Here is a 17,048-nt window from a genome sequence, read left to right as displayed (position 1 = left end):
GATCTCAAATAGTTACTCACGAAGGATTTCTTAAGTACAGGTGGTGCACTGAACAAAACACAAAATGTGGTAATGGGAGAAGCAGGTGGATCAGAAAATAAGGCTGACACGCCTGACAGTGTGATGGATAGAAGGCAACTCCAGGAAGATGCATGCAAGGGTCAGGGTTTCACAGGGCAAGAACAAGGACAAGAAGATATGAAAGCTGAAGTCAGCCAAAGAATTTGAGGAACAGGGAGGAGGAGTACAATAAGAAACTAAATGCTGGATAATTGCATAGCTATTTGGTTGCTTTTGTAACTCAATTTCATGGGTTAGAAATCTCAGAAACTGTAAATATTCTGCCTTTCTGCAATTTGCAAGCATGTACTATTGCACCTACTACAGAATCGTAGTCTGATTTAATTATTAAAAGCAAAAAAAGTTGTTAAAGATTGTTCAGTAGTCAGAAGGGAACTGAACATATTTTCCAAATTTAATTAGACCACGACCTTCTGATGACTGTACACCTGTCCTCTCTCCTCCAAGTGTAAATTCCATTACCACATGATTCTCACTTCTGTTTACCCTCAATTTTCTATGGTAGCTATTTCCTAAGCAGTGTAGTACCCTCTCCCCACCTATGCATATGAAGGAGAGAGTAACTCCTTGCCATTCAGTTTTAAATTATTAAATTACACTGGGCAACAATTTTTTACTTTTTGAATGTTGTCTAGATTTCTACAACTGATTTAGGGTATTTTTGCACTGCTGAATCAGGAAATGGCATCCGTTTCTCTCCATCAGGTCAGGTTTTTGTGCTATGTTGATTTGAAAAAAATCAGATCTTGTGACAAAATCGATTACATTTTTGTGGCATTATCAGTTGATTTTGTCAACACATATCATCCTAAATATGTTATTAAGAGAAAAAATGTTTTTCCAACAACATATATTGATTACCTGATAGAAACATCGATTACTGTAAACTGAATGGTGGGCATTGATAAAGGTAAGTACACGTAAATTGCATGTTGCTTCACAATTTTACAAACTTCAGGGCTTAAACTTCCATTTCTTGGAACTCCTAGAATGCTCAGCGGCAGGGAGGTCTCTCTTCAGAGTCCAACAGTAGTCAGCCATCATGACTGTGTCCCAGCGACCCTGATACCTGGTCTCCATCTCTTTCATGTCCTGATGGAATCTCTCCCCCTGCTCATCACTCATTGAACCCAGGTTCTCAGGAAACCAGTCCATATGTGAAAATAGGTAGTGCATCTTGACGCTCATGTTGCAGCCCAGGTTTCTGAAAGCAGTCAGCATGTTGTTGACAAGTTCTGCGCAGTTTCTGGCCTTATTGTTGCCAAGAAAGTTCTTCACTACCAGAACAAATGCCTTCCACGCTTCCAGTTCCACTTCGTTCATTGAGTTTCCGAACTCTGGATCTCTGATGAGCTGATGGATCTGAGGACTGTCAAAGATGCCAGCTTTCAAATTCTCCATGGTCAATCCCGGAAAAGCCTGGCACAAGTAAGTGAAGCAGTCACCATCCTTGTCCAGAGCCTTGGTGAACTGCTTGATTAAGCCAAGCTTGATGTTCAGCGGTGGGAAGAGTATTCTGTCTCTGTCCATCAGAGGGTTGTTGATGACGTTCCTTTTTCTGCAAGGCACCAATTCCTCCCGCACAGGCCAGTCCTTCTTCGTGTAATGCTAAGCACGGTCCCTACTATCCCACATGCACAGAAAACATGGGAACTTGGTGAAGCTAGACTGTTGTCCCAACAAAAAGTTCACCATCTTCAGGTCCACACAAATAAACCACTTATGCTGATCATAACCAATTTTCTCCAGCACATACTTCACCCCTTCATAGTTCTCCTTCAGTGTACTTGAGTGAGCCAGGGGTTTTGATCCCCCAACTTTATGCTTTGCCGCACCAATTTATGGAAGATTTTGAGGTTTTATGACTTCAAACTGATCCCTTTTTGACATAATCACCCAGAACTATTGGACCTGAATACTTCTTGTCATTAAAATAATCATTTCCAATCAAAACAATTATTTGACATGGCATTTTACCCCCACCAACTTCTTCTAAAATGCTCCACACAAGCGTACATGTGAACAAAAACGTAAAAAATGACATGTGGCCATAGCTCAAAAACTTGACCTGATTGAGCAAAACCAATGTAATTTTTGGATTCAGCGCATCAGATTCGTCCTAAATCAGCTGAAAAAATGCAGACAACAAATTTGTTGTTGACCAGTGTTATCCATGGATTTTTCAGCATCCCTTGTCTTTCCCCTATCAAGCGTAATTTATTTTGAAGTACAGTGGTACCTCGGGTTACATACGCTTCAGGTTACATACGCTTCAGGTTGCAGACTCCGCTAACCCAGAAATAGTACCTCGGGTTAAGAACTTTGCTTCAGGATAAGAACAGAAATCGCGCTCCGGCGGGAGGCCCCATTGGCTAAAGTGGTGCTTCAGGTTAAGAACAGCTTCAGGTTAAGAACGGACCTCCGGAACGAATTAAGTACTTAACCCGAGATACCACTGTAGTTGCAGTGTAAATTTTGATACAGATAAGAGATGTTAATCAGAGAAACAAGAACACTTTTAATATTACATTAAAAGGGGCTTGCAGGTTTCACAAAAAGCTCATTATTTATAAAGAAATAAGGGGTTTCAGTATTATTCATAAAAAAATAAGGGCTTTGGCCCTGAATAAGCAAAAATCTACTTAGAACTTTATCAAACTTTGTTGCTAATCAAAAGTCTTTCAGGATTTTAGTTTATTAGGCTCTCTCTATCTCTTTTTAAGAAAGAAAATGATAAAGGGAGAAAAGTGGTCAGGCTGAGATTTTATTGTCAAAGATGTTTCCCTTTTGATCTTACATCAGGGTAGCAGGGCTTAGAAGGAAGAATAGTGTATAATATTTTGAATGTAGAATGATCTGCCTGTGCATGCTATGTGGTTAAAATTCAGTGCAGCAAACTTAGCCTGCTTAAAAGTAGCCTGACTGCATTATGATTAACAGTATGGGGAAAAGTTACCTTTATTATTTAACTTATTTATGTAAAATCAGAAATAGGATTCCTTTTCTTTTTATTGCAAGGACTTCAGCTTGGGAGGAGACAATCAGCCCTCCTGCAGATACCTTTTTATTTAGCCTCCACCTGCTTGAGCACCTTGCCTAGGAAAAAGTCCAAAAATGTTGTAAAAATAGCATGAAAATATGCTGCAGGTGTCTCTTTTATTTATTTTTTTAAAAATTTGATATTTTTTTAAAATGTATGCTATACCATTCTTTACACAGGATGACAATTATCAAAAAATAATATGCAAGGGTGTTGAGCAGCCAGTAAGTACTGGCACCAACTGTTTCCTATGTGCCATCAAATTTGTTGTAGAGCTGCTTGATCATAAATATACATTCTGAGACCTAATCTTGCAACCATGACCTGCAAAATCATGCATTTTCACTTGAGCGGAGGATAAAAATAATCAAAGCTACAAGGAGAATCATATGCAAAGTCATTCTGGGGGTAAACGAAGAGTTGGGTGAGTTCTTCTGGACTAGTGGCGCTTACAAAAAGCATGTTTAGCAAGAATTAATATAATCTCAGAAAATATATATATATATATATATATATATATATATATATATATATGGTGCATTTTGCAACAGGGATACTGCAGTAGTTCTTTAGTCACCCTCAATATACAGCATATGCAGGTGCTTGTGAAAATGAAGCTTTTCTAGTTCAAAAATGTGCTTTTAGCAACAGGAAAAAGAATGAGTTGCTAGTTTCTCCCTTAGTGATAAGAAAACAATTTCAGTCTGCAACTCATCACAGTTGCTCTCACTGCTAACTGTTGACTAAAGTGGTGTTGTTGCTCCATGGAATAGTTATAGTCTTAAATACATAAAATAAGGTTAAGAGAAAACATAGGAAAGATGAAGTTTTCTTTCTAGCAGATACCTAAAGCTGAGTTGCATGCTTTACTTGTGCTGAAAGGCCTTTCTTTATGCCATTAGTTTGCATATCTGAGTTCTTTCACATGTGCACTGCATTGTAGTCTGCTTATTTCAGAGTGAGTACCACTGAACTCAAGTGGATCTTCTTGAGTAAGCATAGCTATGACTCCACCAGGTGGAATTCAACATTGTGCCAATATGATTGTCCTGTTAGCACAAGCATTTTTGCTTGCCAGACAAAATGATATTCCCTCTTCCCAGTTCCCATGTTTTCTGAGGGTTCTCCTGACCCCCCCAAACAGATCTGGGGAAGGGTGTGGGTTGTGAGAAGAAGAAGGGAGTCCCATTGCACTAGAGGGACTCATTGTGCTGGCTTTCTCTAGGAAACAACTTAGTTGATTCCAGCTTGATGTAGTCTTGTGTTATAATGGCTTAATTTTTAAGAAAGGTACTGTAAATACTCAGTTTACAAGGAACTGAAGATGTCTACAGTTTCTCAAGCATTATGCAATCAGTCCTTACACGGTGCTGGGTCATAGCTGTCAACTTACAGATTTGAAAATAAGGGACCAGCAGCCTTGAAAATAAGGGACCAGCAGCCAAAATAAGGGACCTGCAGCCTCACCTGTTCCAGGCACTCCAGTCTTCCTGTCCTCCTGCAGTCTGGTCAAACTCATGCTGGTAGCTTCGAGAACACTGTCCAACCAACTTTGTAACCAGAGGTTCAACTGAATAGAATCTGAATCACATGCACCACAAGGCCTATGCAGCCTCAACTTAAGATGGCTCCCCAGCCTGGCTTTGCACTGCAAAGTTTGCAGCAGCACGTGCAACAAAATGGCGTCCAGCATTCAAAAAACCCCTTAGCTTGCATTAACTAGCCACACACAAGGCATGCAAGCTCCACCCCCCAGTCGTTCTTAGACTTCTTATTGGGTGAGCAACACAGCCAAGCAACACAGTTGGAGCCTCCCTCCTCCCTGGCTGGCAGGGAGGGAGGGAGAGGAGCTGCTTCCTTTGAAATTTAAGGGACATCATTTAAGGTACATGTCAAAGCCACCCGTGGTCCCAGCTCACAAGAGACCAAAGTCCAGTCCGGCTTATGTACAAAAGCTTTTATTGAAGAACATTCTTAGCTTTACATCCGAGCTCCGTGGCTCTACGTCTGTTACGCTTAGACCGCCGAAGTCCCCTCTGAGTCAGTCCCGCCTCTACACCAGTTTAAGAGGCTTGTACTGGTCCACCTCTTCCTCTCCTTCCTTTTCCGCAGGGTCTTTCTGCCCCCCTGTGTTCTCTCCCTTCGGGACTCTCCAGAGGCTGAATCCTCTGGCGCCTCCTCCCCCCTCCTTCGCGCTTTGGGACCAGGCTCCTCCCCAGGACTCTCTTCACTTCCGCGCGCCTCCCATTTTGAACTTGGCGCGCGTACGTTGCTTCTGACCTTCCCTCCGACAGTTACACTGCTCTCGGTACTACTCTCCGCCCCTTCCGTCAGGACGTCTTGCCCCAATCTCCTTCCCCTCTCTGCTTCCTGTTCTGCTCCTTCTGACACACTGGTCACTCCACCCCCTTCACTCTGTTCCGGCGGAGAAGCCGTTCCCGATCTCCAACTCCCCCTGGGGGTTCCCCCTTCGTTCCCCTGCTCCTGACTGCTTCCCCCTCTAGCTCCCCTTGGCTTGACCAGGGGGGCTCCCTTTTGGGAGTCCTCCGATTCACTGGACGGACTCATGGACAATCTTGGGTCATTGTCGTCCTCTTCCTCGTCACCCTGGAATCCTTCCCCCTCGCTCTCTGTCTCCTCCCTCATCTGCGCCTCTCTCCCTGAACCCCTGACAGTACATTTAAGGGACATCCATCAATAAGGGACAGCAGCGGGACATGGCTCTGGAATAAGGGACTGTCCCTTCAAATAAGGGACACTTGACAGCTATGTGCTGGGTCATATACACGCTTACCAGAAGTCTCAGTATGTTCAACAGGGCTTATACTCAAGTTACTGTGTTCTTTATTGGGTTAAGGGAGTTGAAGTCCAGCAACATCTGGAGGTCCACAACTTCCGTTTTCTTCCTCTAGTCTAGATCATGTCTGTGGAACCTTTGGCCCTCCAGATGGTGACAAATGGTAACTCTCATCCACCAGAAGTCTGAAGTGAAACAATCCAGGCTAATTTCTACCACTTTGCATGTCTGTTTGCAGAGAAAACCTTAGTGCAGGCACAGCTGTTCAAGCTCTGTCCTACCTTGTCCATGTAGAATGATTGATAATGGCCACATTCAATATAGCATTCCTCTATTTTTCCTTTGGCAGCCTGGCCCAGCATGTGATAACATCTAAACTAGTGCTCGAATAACTTCTGAACAGGTATTTTTGAGACGGTCAAAACTTAAATTTATTAGGTGGTGCTGTAGATTAATTCATGTCATTAGTTAGTGCCCTATTGTTGTTACAAAGCGGAAGCATAGGTAAGACTAGCTTTGTTCTTTGTCTGAATTAAGAATATAAGAAAAAAGCATGCTGGATCAGTTCAGCATCCTGTTTTCACAGTGGCCAGATGCATTTCACAGATGCTTATGGGAAATCCACAAGCAGGACCTGAATGCAACAGTGCTCTCCTCTCTTGTGATTCCTCAGTGTTTGGTATGTCGTTTGAATGCCAATCCCTTTCTTGCTTACTAGTTTTGTTAGTAAGCCTTTACTTTTGGGAAGTGGTAGCAGCTCATAATATCCACTTTGCAAAACCAGGAACTAGTCTGTTTTTAAAGAGAAAAATGTAAGGAATATATACAGTTCAGTCAGTATGGAATTAGTATTCCAGGTCATGCTATTCTGTTTCCCACAAGATGCCTTAAGGCTACAGGAACATACAAGATTTTCTCTCTCTCTCTCATCTACCACCTATTTGACAGATCAGTGTAGACATTACACAAACTACATGTTTTTTGAAACATGGTCTGATTGTTCAAGCTTTGTTCAAGGAGTTCCCAGACTATTTTTTTAAAAAATGAAAAATTGGCCAACATCAGTTTTAAACGGAACGGAAGAAGAAGTCTATGTTCAAAAGCTTTATCCATTTAAAATCTGGGTCCATTTTATGGCTAGCGTTTAATCTATTATATTCTAAGGTAAAAAAAGAAAAGAAAAGAAAAAAGAAACCTACAATATCCTAGTAATTCAAGTTCAATAGTAGAATTCCAAGAACTATAGTGCAAACAAGATAAATACATACTGAATGTAATTTATACCCCCATGTATCCTTTTGAATGCATGCAAGATATTTTCTTTTCCTCCTCCCTCACTCTCACACACTCACTCTCTCACTCACTCTCTCACACACAGTGTGTCTCTGTCTCTTGCCTCTTTCTCTCTCACACAATTCTTGTTGATAAAACTTCTTGTGACTTTTAAGCACTTAAGCCAGTCTAATTAGACTGAAATTTGCTTCCCACCTTTCTTCTGCAGCATAACTCAAGGATAGGGTTGCCATATTTCAAAAAGTGAACATCCGGACACAAAAGTTTTTGAGCTTTTCGGGAGGGGCCACTAGGAGCGCATCAGAAGATGGCTGACAATAACATCTCTCCGACCCACACGAGGTAATTAGGAGGCTGTGATGGGAGTAAATAGCCTCCCTACCCCCCCAAGGTTGTGGGGGGGCTGCCCTTGCCTGCTGTGCCCGGATTTGTGGGGATGGGGGCACTAGGCATAATGCCCTCCTGTGGATCTCGGCGCTCCTGGACGCTGTCTCTGATCTGCGCCTCTAGCTGCAAGAACTTCAAAAGAAACAATTAGGAGGAAGCGAATGCACATATTTCAAGGAAGGAGGGGGAGTAAAGACTGCTAACTGAAGAGATCTCTGATAAACAAGACGAGTCGGAGGAACAAGAATAAATCATGAGAAGATACGCCAAGACTCGGTATGGCAAAGGGACTGGATGGGGGAGGGGGAAAAAACTTTCCTTTTTTCCCTCTATGTGATTAAACAAGAATCCCCCCCCCCCAAAGTCAGAAATGTCGTTTTAATGACTTAAGCTGTGGATTTATGACTGTGTGGAGATAAATTTTCTAACCAAAGCATGTTTTAAGAAGATCGTGGAAAATATAAGAGCTTTGGAATGACGCAGTTAAAAATACCGTCGCCATGTTAGCAAGCTCTGTCGGAGGACTTGAGTCTGGGAGGAGGAATAGAGCTGTTTTTATATTGTGTGTGAGACTCCTCAGAGGGACTTAAGAACGACAGAATGCGAGATAAATGATGGAAAGAGCGATGTTATTTATGAAAGCGATGATATATGGAAACCATCTCGATATGAGGATTGGACGAACAGAAAATTCACACAGGATTATAATTGGTGTTTATCTGCTTAAGGAGATTATCAGAAGAGATCATAAAGAAAAAAGGGAAAAAAATATACGAACAAGATGTGGTGTGGAAACAGCAAGATAAGACTGGATAGAATTATGAACTTTATTTGGACTGATTTGGATATTAACGCAGTAGCAAGAAGATGATCAGAATCCCCCTTCGGAACTTGAAATATGGGTCCCCTCAACAAAAATTTAAAATTCGGCTTTGTAATTTGGAATTTATGTGATTTGATTTGATTTGATTTGATTTGATTGGTCAGTTAATAAAAATTATTTTTTAAAAAAAGTTTTTGAGCTTTTCTTAGTTTTGCCCAGAGTTGTTGAGATTTTTATACAAAACCTCAAAAAAATTAAATAAAAAATGAAGTTTTTGAGCTCTGACACTGCTTCAGACTGCAGTATTCCAGCTATGTCCGGGAAATTCCGGATGTATAGCAACCCTACTCACGGAGGAGTGCATGTGGTTCCCAATTGATCAGCAATGAGCCAGGCACTAACCAGACTCAGATTTCCTTAGCTTCAGCAAAGTGATGGCTTCCTGTGCCTTTAGACGAAACCTAGGACCATTTAAAAAAAAAAATGCTATAATGTAATAATACACACACAAAATAAAAATTATGTTTCTTTCATTGTTAAAAAGCAAATACATTATTTACTCTGAAACAAATGAACTTCATATATCTTAATTTAGTTGCCCTAAATAATGTATGTTTTATGAAATTGGGACTAAAAGAAAGGGCAAATAAACTTAATATTAATTATTGAAATCTCTAACTCTGTCAGAGGGGACAATTTCAACCTAATTTTCAATTCAGATTTCTAGACTCTCTTTTGACACTACACATAAAAAAGAGAGTCTTCTTTTCTCCCCTATACCTAATTAGATAAGTGCTGCATCATTCTGCTACAATAGTAGCAACATTACACTTAAGAGTTGGGCATATTTCAAATTTGCAAACGATTCCTGGGAAAGTCTGCCACATATGCACACCCAGTATATACAAGATTCTTTTAACGTGCATTTTGCAACATGATAGAACAATATTAGTTCAGATCAAAATGTGGGCCATCTACTAGTATGTATTTCTTAAAAGAAAAGTGAGCTATAATTTACATGTTTGCATCAGGGCCAGTCTGCTCATGAGGCGGAATAGCAGCCACTTTGGGCAGCAGAAGCCCAAAGGCAGTGTCCCTGTGGAAACCCAGCTCAACCCACCACTGGAGAAGAAGCTATGTTGGCAGCAGTGCCAGCTTCCAGTGAGATTCCACTGAGAGCTGCCATTGTTGCAGGCACCACCACACAAACCAGGCAGGGGAGGAGATGGCCTGGCCTGGCGGATTGTTCTCATTTCACCTCAGGTGGTGAAACAGGATGCACCACTGCTGAAATGTAGCGTATTTCACAATGTCTTTTATAAATCTAAACAAACATCCTTTGCCACATGGGCATCATACCTGCTAATGGCAGGATCCTATAGAGTTTGACCAAGTCATATTTTCATTTCCACCTTTAGTGTGAACACAGGCAGCTGTATCCTGAATGAGCAGAGGAGAAGGCCTTCAATTCAACGTTCATCCACTTGGTGCTCTCCAGATGTTTGGGGTTACAACTCCCAACATACCTAGCTGGTGTGATGACACCTTGCTCCAAATTCGCTAATAACCACTCTCAAATAGCACGGGGGGAAAGCACCCTACAGCGGAAGAGACAGGAGGCTGAACTATAGCCACTCAATACTACTATCTGAAACCAACCCTGCAGGTAGGAGCAGAATTATGATTAACACAGTGCTTCTAATTCCAATCCACAGAGCTGATCCAAGAGGATACCATTGTCAGTGGTATCAAAAACTGCTGACAGATCAAGGAGAAGCAACACGTTTGCACTCTTCCATACCTCCATACCCAATAAAGATTATCAAGGCAACAAATACTAATTCAGGCCCCCAAGCTGGCCTGTAGTCAGACTGCAATAAGTCCAGATAATTTTTTTTTCCAGGAGTGTCTGGAGCTGAGCTGCCTAGAGTTCAACAGGGAAAAAGGTGTCAAAGATCTCTGGGTCCAGGGTAGGGCTTTTCAGGAGCAACAAACATGCTATTGCCCTTTAAGAGAAAGCAGGCACAAACTTCAAGCAAAAGCGTGTTAACTACAATCTAATCAACTTCCCCTAGTGAGTTTGAGTAGGCTGGGATGGGCATATGTTACTAAAATACCTTTTTCAGAAACTGATGCCACCAGACAACACAGTACATGAAAAATCTTTACTGAATCTGTCATAATAACGGTGTCCAAGTAGTCATGGAGATGAATGACCTTATCTCAAAGCTTATCTTATAAGCTTGTCACAGCAGATATCTGAGTATGGTTGCACTTAGGACATGGGCCAGAGAGATTTCACCTTTCTTTCCTTCCCCCTGCTTCAGATGTGGAGAAGAATTTGGGGGCATACATACAGAGGTCTGCAGAGGAGGGGAATGAAGGCAAAGTCCTGCTCTGCTCACACATGAATAGCATTGGTCATGCCCCAATATAACTTGCAAACAAGGTAAACAGCTAATAGTCAACTCACATTTTAATAACACGGAGTGCTGTTGCTTTCCTATTTACAATATAATGTACTGACCTCTCAATGATGACAGCAGTTGCTAGATGGTTTCTTCCCCCACCCCCAGCACAATCCAGCTGATCACATACAACATTTACAATACCTTTAATATATGTTTATAATTATTATTAAAAACAAAATATAACTGAAAACATCATGGCTTCTAACTTGGCATCCTCCCCATATGTTCAAATGTTGCTTGCAACTCACTGTCACTGCATGCAGACCTTTTAAAAAAGGATTTTATACAATGTAAATGACTGATGCCATTCTGCAAGAAATTATTAATTCTGCATCAGATGACAGGGTGACGAGAGAAATACAGCCAGCCACCTGCAGCTGGTATAATCTGTATACGTATCTAAATGCCCCTTTCCTTATTAAGTATTCTAGAATATATTAGTGTATCTCCAGCAACAGAACTTTTAGTATGCCTTTAATGTTACGCTTATGAAATGTGGGTTGTATTTCACCTTCACTCTTGTATACTGGCTATATAGTTTTGCTAGACTAAACCAACATTTCACTTTAGAACCAACTGCAGTTATGTGTTATACATGAATTCTGGGAAATGTGGTTTGTTTTAGCCAAAATTAATTTAAACAAACCAGAATCAAACTCTGATTTGATATTCTCACTTGTTAACTTCATTTGGTTTGAACAAACCATAGTCTGCTGGGTCCATATGTAGCACAGAACCGTTGTTTGTTCTATAGTTGAAGACTTCAATCTCCTTTTGCATATGAAAAAAAAGAAAGCAGGCAAGTGTGAGAGTAAATGTTTTATCAATCAATTGATCAGGCCATAGTCAGACTGTTCAGTATGCCACTTAGCTCATTTCAGGCAATAAACTAACCATAGTTTAACTAATTGCAAATGAGTTGTTGTGAGCCTTGAGCTTTTATACTTCCCCTCTAACTGTAAAAAGAGAGTGAAACATTCCGCTTTCATTTTAGAACAAACAACAGTTGCAACTTTGGTATGCAGATCTATGGTTTCTTCTCTTGTAAGCCACCCAGAGTGGCTGGAGAAACCCAGTCAAATGCTATAAATATCATCATCATCATCATCATTTGTTAAATGAACAAAGCAGGAGCTGCTTTGATCCTGGTTTGTTAAATCAGCTTTGGTTAAAACAGATCCCATTGAAGAACTATGGTTTGTTTCCAGGTGAAAGTAGAAGCTCTCACTCTCTTCCTATTGCACACAAACACAGAAAGGAGGACAGCAGTGTGGAAGCATGGGGTTCACCATGATTCATTTGCAGTCATCTAAAGTTCAGATTCTAAACTATTGATTATCTGAAGTAGGTTATATATTTCTCCTATTTACTAGTTAACTAAAGGTCTGCAGATATAAATTCTGTTGCATTCTTAACTCTGGAGATAAAAGCAAGTGTGTTGTCTCCCATTCCCAAATGTAGCTGAGAACTCGCTTCATAAGACAATGTTTGCTATATGTAATAATCACCAAGAGTTATTTCCTAGCTCTTCGAAGTAAAGTGGAACTTATAACTGCATGCTGTATTTGCTGTTGAGATGTCAAATTGTATCCCCTTTTGGGGATGATTACTACATTATTAATGTCATTCGATAAAACTTAAAGGAACCAATTTATTACTTTAACATATAGATTGCCTTCTTCTGTGAAAAAGAATCTATAGATAACAATATAAGAGATTTTATATGAAGAAATCAATACACTGTTTATCCAAAAAGTCTGTTTTCTAATATTGAGGAAGTCAGGAAAGAGAATTTACAAAAACAAAAACAACCATATCTGAACATTAGTGACACTGGGAATTCCCAACAAAGACCAATAATACTATACAAAGATCAGCTAATAGAAGAGGCCACAATATAATATTAAGAAATGCCTCTAGAGGATTAAATGAGACCAATGTTGCAGCTACACTTTCATTTTAAAGAATGCTGTTTTGAAACCCCATGTAAAGAAGAACTGCAAGAGTAAACACACAATGTGCCACAAGACTAGAGACCACTGGTGCACAAAGACAGTCTTTTATATGACTGAAACAGCTTGATACATGCACAAAGTCATTTAGTACCTTACCTCCTAAATATACTGTTTTCAGGTCTACTATATGTGAATTGTTCTGCACATTTAGAAATCAAAACAAATGATGCGTTGATGTTAATTGCCGTGGAAACATAACAATGTGAACAAAAGATCCCCCAAAAACTTGATTCCCCCTGTGCATTGTGTCCTAAGTAAGAATGATATATTTTTCTATATATGTATACCAGTATTTTACAAGAGACACTCATAGTTAGACTGAAAAATTGCATTTCATCTCAATTCATGAAATGATCTCATTAGTTTAACAGCAAACACTTGTCATATTCTGTAAATATGCTGTTGGTTAACTTGTAAACTACCCCAAAGTACTAGAATTAAAAAGTTGTCTATTAATTTATAAAACAAATTATGTATTGTTTTACTTTTTTTTCTTTGCATTACACAAGTGGGGGGGGGGAGCTTTTTTCCAAAAAGAATTTGACAGCTATATTTACACAGTAAATGTTAAATTGTAAATGTTCACTACCACAATCCTTACCACAATCCTTACACTTGCATAAATCTTGACTTCTGGGTAAAATTATTGTTAAGAAGGTTTTTTTATTATTATTCTATACTTGTGTTACATTATTACATTATCACATTCACCTCTAGCAGTTACTATATATATCCATTACTTTTCAAAGGTCAGTGGGAACTGGCTGGTAATACTGCGTTCTAGTGACTCTCCATTTAATTTGCAAAAAAGGGCTTGAACGAAGTGACATATCACACTGATTTCAAGGCTGAGATCCTAAACACACACACTAACTTGGAACAGAGCACAGTTATATCAATGAGACTGAATTTTAAGAAATGTGCTGAGGATTAGGATATAGGTCATTCTCTCTTAGCTTAGCCTCCATCACTCTAAAAGCGGGGGGGGGGGGGGGGGGAGAGAGAAACCTTATTACAATGTCAGCTCAGACACCTCCAGTCTTTTCCAAATACAACATGAGTCCTAAGACGACAGACAAATCTGACTGTCAGCCGCCTCAGATCAATACTCCTGGAGCAGTAGTAATTCTCTCTCTGACCCAACAACTGCAGGCACCTTTTGTCTGCCTTCCTATGTAGCTATTTGACTTCTGGAGGAGGGTACAGAGATTTAAAGCATAGGTCATTCTGCAAGGGGGATCATTTGTGACAGTATTCTCATCCAACTATTCTTCCCTTCACAACATATAAAAGATGAAAGTTGTGCTTCTTGCAAATAAAACTAGCATCCATCTCTTACCTTGCAACATTTGTCTTTTTTCCCCCTTTTTTTGGTAGTAACAAGATTCTAATTCCATAAAGTTGAGCAAAACAAATATTTGCAGTTATATTCCATTATATTTTTAGTCTCTTTAGAAGTTCACTCTTTTAAAACAACTAGTCCAGTATATGCATTTAGGAAAATACATCACGCTGATTTAGGACACAAGTGGTTCATTTTGGGAGTCAACCATTTGTTTCACATGCCTCTATTGTCCTCTTCTATTTATATAAGTTCATATCACACTCAGGTTACTTTAATGAACTAAAAAGACAATCTTATTAATTTTAGTATAGAAGTTATGACAGAGGGTTTTTTAAATAAAAAATAGTGATCCAACTATATAACAGTTCTGAGTCATATGAGCAAAATAAAGTCATGGTGGGTTTTTGTGTTTTAAACTGTGAAGTGTGAACATCTGTATTTCATGCATTGCTTTTTTAACCTAAGAAATAATACACTGATTTGCATATTCACTTATTTCTATTTGATTTAGTACTCAACAAATATTGGGTACTAAATCAAATAGAAACAACTATAGTGTTTGTGCAACAATGTCATTTCTGGCACCAAGAAATGCCAAGAAACCAAAAAGTCATCTGACAAATGCCTGAAATGACTAGATTTTATTCCCTGATCATAACCAGTACACACAGGTGGGGATAGCACACCTAGAAATGGCTGGATGGGTGGAGTTTGCTGTGCTATAGACACAGAAGAATCCAACCCAATATATCTTTGTAATAACAAACTCTGTAAACCAAACATCTTGATTCAAAATACCAAAACAGTCCAACTGAATGCCAAACAAATACATTCAGGTGACCCTAATAAGAACAGGTACCAGGCACACAATCTACAGGGAAGTTCTCTTCTGCAAGTCCAACTGAAAGGAACAGGACTTATGTGAGAGCAACTCACATATTCTGCAACTCCCATTTATTTCAGTATGGCATTCACAATAAACACTTCCCAGTAGATTATGCCCCAAATCACTTGACAAAGAACACTGAAAGAATGCATAATTTAAAGTAATGCATATTCATAGGATAAAACATATGGTCACAAACCAGCCCAAACTAAGTATTTTAGTTTAGTTTAGTTTAATGAGAGAGATTTTAGCATGAGATTCTCATTGAAATCAGTGGGGAGAAAATGCTTATTTTTATTGGATTTTGCACACTGTTAAATAATAGTTGAGAATGAAAGCAATATTTAAAACTTGAATTACTTCGAATATCATACTTATATAAGTGAATGCTTTTTCTTTTTGGCATTTTGTCAAAGCCTGCTTGAAAGACATCTATGACCCTTGTCAGTGGTAGGAAAACTGACGTTGTTTGATAACATTAGTAATTTTTAAGACATCTTTTGAAAGACTCAAAACTAAAACATGCCAGTCTTAGTGTAAAGAGAATAATACATTTTTGCTTTATAAACAGTAGCTGGAAAAAACAAACTAATATCCCAAGTTAATGTTAAATGATAAAGTTTGGGCAGGTGATTTGTGATGTTAGTCTCGCCCCCCCACCAAAAAAAGAACTACATGATTTAAATTAATTTAATAATTAACTGTTTACTATCCTGACTATCTCTTCTGAAATTCATGACCTTTAGAAAAGTTTTATATAAGGTCATATTTTAATGTAACACTATAGTGACTCCTGGAGTTTCATTTATGGAAGACTTTCATTTTTAAACTCATGCAGCTGAACATGGCAAAGTATAATATATATAGTATTATTTCAACAGAGTGTCTCTAAAACCTGAAGCTGTATTTAGACTTATTTTTTACATGCAGCATTGGCATCACGTATGTTTTACAGTGCAACTTGAATGTTTCTATAGCCACTGCTGACTGGCTTGCATATTTTCCCTTCCATAATGAACTAATACAATTACGAACTTTGTTAAAAAACAGAACTGATAAATATAGTTAGTCCATATCTTATGCATCGGTTCTAAACATATGTTATGATTGTTTGTCCTAAAATTTAAAGCTATGCTTGATAGGAAGACCTTAAAAGGAGATATAATTCAAAGGTATCAAAAGCCTGCCACCTTGCAGCTCCATTTGCTTTCATCAGGTTTGCTAACCTAAATATCACTACACCAATTGGCATGATGATAATAAATCAAGCTGCTACACAGTGTAAAGTCTACCAGGAGTGATATCAGCAAATGCTAGACACTGGACTTAGGTATGAGTAGTACAAAACTAGAAATGTCCCTCTCCCACCACATTTTGGAATGCATATTAAGTGGAATTTAGCAACAGCTCAAGCACTGGACAGTATGTGATGCACTAAAGCACGTCCACGTTTATGGTCTTTGCAAGCAACATGAGCAGTGTTTGTCCTTTATTGCCTCCTGGAAATCTGCAGCAGTAATGCACAGCAACATTTACAAAATAAAATAAAATAAAAATGACACATAGAATACAAATGCTTTCTTGCTCTTAGTTCTGACTATTCCAACCAACGTGCCCCTTTGCAAAGCAGTTTCTGGGTCAAACGACACCTCTCTCATCTATCGCGTTACCCAAAAACTGGAATGAAATTGCACTTGAAATGTGTGTTGGGGGGGTGCAAAAAAAAAAAAAAAAAGGAACCTTGAAGACCAAATAAATAAATAACATAACGTTCAATAGAAACCACCCACTATTAATAAACAGCCCACAAACCAACAACATGGAAACTCCATTGAAGCACAACAAATGTCAACAGCCAAAGATGACAATTAATGGGCAGAGAAAGCAGCAGCAGCAGCAGCACTTCTAGA

General features: G+C 39.2%; 1 protein-coding gene across 2 annotated transcripts in view; it reads right to left on the bottom strand.

Moving 5' to 3' along the window:
* TENM2 (teneurin transmembrane protein 2) overlaps positions 1-17,048 on the bottom strand; it is a 782,612-nt gene that overhangs the window by 764,873 nt on the left and 691 nt on the right. The gene's annotated exons all lie outside the window — the stretch shown is intronic.

This window comes from Podarcis erhardii, assembly GCF_964252035.2.
Source record: "Podarcis erhardii genome assembly, chromosome: 2".
Lineage (NCBI taxonomy): Eukaryota > Metazoa > Chordata > Lepidosauria > Squamata > Lacertidae > Podarcis > Podarcis erhardii.
The sequence above is the reverse complement of the archived record's forward strand: the minus strand, read 5'-3'. Positions and strand labels throughout refer to the sequence as shown.